A 7,047-nucleotide genomic window follows, 5' to 3' on the forward strand; every position below is an offset into this window, starting at 1 on the left:
AAAAATCTTCGGCTATATAGAAAGTTGAAGATTTTTTTTAAAAGAATATTTTTCAGGTCCATTTATCAGCTGTTGCCCAACTACTGTAACAATAAACTGGTGCGGATAAGCAGGAATAACAAAAGACTCCCTAGTACAGACATGTCAAACACAAGGCCCGGGGGCCAGATCCGGCCCGCGAAGTGGTTTCACGTGGCCCGCGAAGCCATCCTGGAAACAGTGAGGGAACGGCCCCCCACTGCCTTGTCCCTGGCCCAGAGACCCTCCTTCTGCCAGAGACCCTCAGATCTGTCCAACTCCTGCCCAGGCCCCCGTAGGCACCCTTGATAAGAATGATGTAGAGCTGGCCACGCCCACCCAGTAGGCCATACGCACTTTAGCCATGCCCACCTGGCCCCCTGAGGGCAACCGCAATGCTGATGCGGCCCTCAATGAAATTGAGTTTGACACCCCTGGACTAAGTAAACTATTATTTGCTGATGGTACATAATAAACATCAGGAATAAATGCATCAAGCTCTTCAATATAAACCAGACATGTCAAACACAAAGCCCGGGGGCCAGATCCGGCCCGCGAAGTGGTTTCATGTGCCCCGCGAAGCCATCCTGGAAACAGTGAGGGAACGGCCTCCACTGCCTTGGCCCTGGCCCAGAGACCCTCCTTCTGCCAGAGACCCTCAGATCTGTCCCACTCCTGCCCAGGGCCTCATAGGCACCCTTGATGTGAACAATGTAGAGCCGGCCATGCCCACCCAGTAGGCCATACGCACTCTAGCCACGCCCACCCAGACCATACCCACCCGGCCCCCTGAGGGCAACCGCAATGCTGATGCGGCCCTCAATGAAATTGAGTTTGACACCCCTGCCCTAGTACATGCAGAAATGGAACTTCTATTATTTATTCTGGAAATCTACCATGTTATCATTTAAGTGAACGACAAGAAAGCAAGATACAACTCCCAGATCATAAAAACTTTGCCGTGCTCCTGACAAAACATTGAATGGTAAGATAGAAATATTTGAAATTTAGTGGCAAGATCACTGAATAACAAGCTAGACACTGGCAGGTATAGAAACAAAATTGATTAGCGTTAAATATCATTTTTATGGACATGATATACAGAAGACTGAAACAATCATATATTGCTATACTCTGCTTTTCTTTCTTGCTGCTTTCAACATTCCTCAGCCATCCAAATGAGTCCAAGAGAATTCCTCAATTCTCCAGAGAAGTTTTTTTTTAGAAAGGAAAAAAACATTCTTAGCAATTTAAAATATTTCATCCAAGATAAATACAGCCCCTCCAGAATAAATAGCAATGATGCTCTACTACTAATGTGTAATTTCCTTTGTGAATGCCTTTTATTGTATTTGAAGAACATAGCCAATACCTTTATTAGGAGCAACCAAAATAACAAAAGAGTTTTAAATTCCCAAACTGCATCAAGCCAGATAAACAAACTTAAGGAATAAATAAGAATAGAGGAATTGTTCTCTTAGTTTTTATGCAGTTTTTAATTTAGAATTGTTGAAACACAATTTTGAATTTTTGTTTAATAAAACCTCACAAAACTTTTTAAAAATACCAAGCAAAATATTGATCTAAGTTGGAATCCAACTTGATTAACTGTGTTTTATTGAATAAACCACTATTACCTGGATTTATGTAATACATTATGCCAAAACCAAGCTAACAATGTTTAGCACTGAATTTTATCTCTAAATTTAAGCGGCCATAGAATTAAGAATATTCAGTTTCTACTGAAAGTAGAAATAACAAAGTTTGTGCTGTAAAAATGAATAATGACAATTCAGTAGAGTGTTATATCAGTGGTAAATGTATTTTAATTGTATTATGATGTTAAGTCTCACTGATGGGACTATTAAATGTGTATGGAGTAGACAAAGATTGTTTTAATGTATCAGATTAACAAACTAACCAAGTTCCAGTAGGGGGCATTATAAGCTAAAGGTAATTAACATCAATTTATAATTTCTGAACCAACAAAAGAATATACTATAAACTTTAATGCACGCATATTAAATTCATGAGTGCTTAATTGCAATTTGAGCTGATTATATGAAGCCTATAGTCAGAGTTAAAATGTGATTTTATTAAGCAAAAGGGAAGATTTTTCCCCCGTGATTTAACCCGTTAAATGGATGCATAGAAGGCAGATGGAAAAAATGCATAAGAATGTATCGTGGCACTTACAGATACTAAAAACAACAGTAATAGGAAAGACAAATTAGAAAATGGGCAAGTTTCTGGAATAACTGACCATTTTTGGAATTTTTGAAAGTATGCTGTGGACATTCTCCCAAATTTTACCTTAGCTAACAATCATAAACGCGCTAAGACAAATTAGTGAAGGTGCTTCCTCTATCTTCCTGGAATCCTACTACTACCCAGTTTAGCTTTGTCTTTTTTTCAAACTAGATGGACTTCTTCCTCTAGGTCTATATGATTTCTCTATAAATATGTTGTCCTTTTAGCTGGGGCTTTTTAGCATTTCCATTTTTAAAATTAAAATGTATCAACAAAGCAGGTACAAATGGGCATTAGTGAGAATAACTACAGTCAAGATTGGTACCCATGGAATTGCATTATCTTCCTGGATTAGATTAAATCTCCAACAGGAGCATTAGTAAGAATCACTTGAAGAACTTGAATTTCAGGAAAAAATTCAGCCCTGGATTCTAGGATAGTGGATGCATGTAAAGTGGCTCTACAACAGCTATTCTTGTTTCCATATTTTGGTAGCTGCAATAAGATTGAATTGTGCAGTGCCCAGAAATTGCCTTGAAAGCTTATTTTATTCAAAATGCACCAGGCAGGTTGATAAGTAGAATAGTGGATCAATAGCCATGTCTCTTTCCCTGCCTTAAAAGTTTTCTGTGTCTCAGAAATATATTATTATTAAAGCTCTCCTGGGCCAGCTGTTTATTATAGTACTTTGTGGCTTAGAAACTGCATAATTTTAAAACTGAGATAGACTCCTGTTTTTCATCTGTTGAAGGATAACCTCCACTAAAGCCAACTAAGTATTTTTGAATGAACTGTCATACTGAGTGACAAAGAGCTACCTGATTCAAACTACTTATCCCTTCCCACACATCTTTATTCTGCCAACACATAGTCCTTAGGAAGTTACTGTTTGGAATATTTCTTTTAATTTGCCATACTTTAGTTTTTCTTGTAGGAAAACAGTGAATTTCTTACTTTAAAAACATCTAGAAAATTCACAACTGGCTGCAAAGAGATTCCTGTAGTGCTTAATTTGCATAGCAAGTACAAGGATAATCTAGAAACTAGGTCTCCATTGTTCTTACAACTTGGCTCTGACTTCAGATTACTACAAATATACAACAGTAACACAACAGGAGGTGGCACTCTGTGTGTACTCAGAGGCAGTCGGTATTGTCTCCAGCCAAAAGCCAAAAATATTAACTTGGGCACAAGTAGTTCAAATCGGAGGATACAGGCAGTGATATGGCTCTTTGCTGCTCAATTATATAACAGTTTATAAAAAAATAGAGTTGTCTTTAATATATTTAGACTGCAGCGATTATCCCACAACTATAAGTAACATCCCACAAAGTTGAATATTGAATTTCTGAGTAAAATGCATAGAACTGCAGTGTTTGTTGTTCTAGGTTTTCTTGTACAGCCCAGTAAGTAAAAAAATACCTTCACAGGTCAACCAATTAAATTCATTTTCTGATTGGTCACAACTATGCCTGATTTCATTATTTTATATATAAAGTTAGACATTTTATGCTTCAGAACTACATTTGCTTTTTAATAACATGTCCCAGTCAGAAATATCTTTTTGGAGCCCTTCACAAAGAAATTTGGAACTAGTGCTTTTTATCATTTAAAGTGTGTGTGTGTGTTTTAAATGATAAAAAGTGCTGATCCCAAAGCATCCCTTCATTGCTTGCATTTCCATTATTTAGATGTATTCATTACAAGATCTGTTTATTCCTGCTTTCTTTCTTTATCCGGTTTTAATAAAAAGAGAACCTCTCTTCTTATTCCATAACTGCTAAATTTGCTCAAGGATATTTGGTGATTTTATCGAAAGCCATTTGAAAGTGCAAGCAAATAAAATTAGATTTCATAGAATTAAAAAGGGCTCCTTAGAACTATCATGCAACTGAGTTCAAATATACTGCTCAAAAAAATAAAGGGAACACTTAAACAACACAATGTACTGTATTTAATAGTAGGATGTCTTATCTGGTGTTCCCTTTATTTTTTTGAGCAGTATATATATTGCCTCCAAGTAAAAGAATGTTTAAAAGTGAAACCTAATGCAATTTTATACTAGAATAAGACCCACTGAGCTCAGTGGGGCTTAGGCTTGAGTAAATACGCAAAAGATTGTGTAGACAGGACAAAGAGGTAATGTTAGATGAAATTATGTGCCAAATTGACACACTAAAAATAAATAGAACCTCAAGTCCAAACAATATCACACAGAAGTTTTTGAAGAACTTTAATACGAAGTTGTTGATCTTTTTTCAAGTACACAGAACTTCTAGAGAACTGGAAAAAAGTGGCTCAAGGGGGCAATAAAGGTATTAGGCCAGTTTTGTTATCGGTTATTGAAAGTGTTATTAAAATGAAAACAAGCAAATACAAGAAAGAGTGAGACTTGATGAAAAAAAAACAAAAATAGTTTCTGTAAAGTTAAATCTTTTTTATAGACATATTTGAGGGTATTAACAAACATGTTGACAATACTGATCCACCAGTATTTTTTTTTTTTTGGAAAAAAAGAGTGCCCGAGCAAATTTAATTGCCTTCAGGTAAGAGGAAGGAGCAATCACTGACAACTGGTGAAGAACAGGAACCAAAGTGGGAATAAATGGCCAGTTTTCACACTGATGAGATGTGTAAATTGGAATCCTCCAGGGAGTGTTGTTGTAACTGGTATTGTTTATTTCCACGTGTGATTTTATGGAGAATTTGGGGGAGGGGGGGAATGTCTGTGAAGGCCAAATGTCTGTTGAATTCAAAAAAATATAACTCACATCACTTGCCTCCAGTTTACATCTCTTGCATAATGTAGATAATGTAAAATGATGCAAGTCATGTTAATTTATTATTCAGAATGTGTTAAGACACCAGACTTTAATCTGGTAAAGCCTGAACTAAAATGAGCAATGTTGAGCTCCTGAGTTTAGTGTTTGTGGTCTAGATGTGTAAACTAAAATACCTATTGCAACCAAAGTCTTCTAATTAGTAGTCTGTAAAATTGAGACAGGAAATCAAATCAGTCAATCCTAAAAGAAATCAGCCATGACTGTTCTTTGAAAGGACAGATACTGAAGTTGAAGTTCAAATATTTTGGCCACCATATGAGGACTCATTGGAAAAGACCCCTGAAGTTGGGAAAGATGGAAGGCAAAAGAAGGTTAGATAGTGTCATTGAAGCAACGAATATGGATTTGGGCAGACTCAGGTAGACAATGGAGGACAAGAGCTTGGTGTTCTGTGACCATGCAGTTGTGAGGAGTCAGACACAACTTAGATATATATAGCTATATAACTAACTAAAACTGGAGCTGAGCAGCTGTAGCTGTGTTGGTTGATGAAATCTAACTATTCAGTGTGGTAGCAACAAAAATGGACTGCAAAAGTCTCCCAACACCTCCAAACTGAGTGAAATGTGTTTATAAACCATCCTTAATGCCTCTGTGAAAGAGATGGTTTCTAAAAAAAGATAGATAAATGTGTGAGTGTGTGTATGTGTGTGTATGTGAGAGAGAGAGAGAGAGAATTCAGTATGAACAAGTGTGAAGTGATATAGTTGACATAAAAAATCCAAATGTCACCAATACATTAATGGGTTCTTAGTAGTAACACCAGGAAAGAGATCTTTCAGTCACAGTGGGCAGCTTGATGAAAATGTAACTTTGTACAGCTGCCACAACAAAGGGAAATTCAATTATTGGAAACTTGGAAGTTATTTTAGCACTCAGACCACTGATCATTACACTTTGAAAGGGATTATTTTAGAGTTAGGAAAGGTGCAAAAAAGGACAATCCAAATTATTAGGGGCTAGAGAAACTCTTGCAAAGAAAGGCTTCAGTGCAGCAATCAAGGATTTTTACTTTAAAACAAAAGGAAACAAATCAGGCAGGGTTTAGATAATGAGGTTTTCTCTCATCACCTTAGAATTCAAAATCCTCCATTGAAATTGAACACACAGAGAGGTTCAGGATTGATAATATGTCTGCTGTGTCCTGAATTATAAGGCAACCCTAGGCAGTGGAAGAGGGCTCTCAGCCCCCAGTCTTGGTTTAACCAGCTTCCCAATTCAATCAAGCTGACCCATTGTGTGACATAGAACGCTGGACATTTCTTACAATTCCATCACAGTAACACGGGCTCTTTTAATGTGTAAGTTATATGTTGTGGGTTATAAATTGTATCCGGTGTCTTTCTTTGGGGTGGAATGGAGCCATTGGAAAATTAAAGACCACAGACCCTATAACACAGAAGTAGAAAAGGAAGGATTCGGGAGATACAACTTCATAGGGGTTGGAGATAACTTGTTGGACGGAGAGTTCATTTTCGGACTAATTATCCCTTCCATCTCCTACAAAGCAAAGCCAACTCAAGGTTGACTCAGCCTTCCGTCCTTCCGAGGTAGGTAAAATGAGGACCCAGATTGTTGGGGGCAATTAAGCTGACTTTGTAATAATGCCGCTTGGGTGTGTGTGTGTGTGAAAGCCCTAATAATAAGCAGGCATATGCCTAGAATGAAGGCTACTGCTAAAGTTTGTAAGCCGCCCTGAGTCTTCGGAGAAGGGCGGGATATAAATGGAATTAAAATAAAAAATAAATAAATAAAATAAACTCAGAAGCGAACCCCACTTCCAGTTCAGTGGGAAATATCGCATGTCACCGAGCACGGGAACAGCGCCGAGGGACGCCACATTTTTTACACGCGCGCCCCATCTTTCCCAGGCCATCCGCGAAGACTTGACACGGCTCCGCTACTCAACTTTCATCCGCTACTCGGGAAGAGGGTT

Source organism: Vipera ursinii, assembly GCF_947247035.1.
Source record: "Vipera ursinii genome assembly, chromosome: 2".
Taxonomy (NCBI): domain Eukaryota; kingdom Metazoa; phylum Chordata; class Lepidosauria; order Squamata; family Viperidae; genus Vipera; species Vipera ursinii.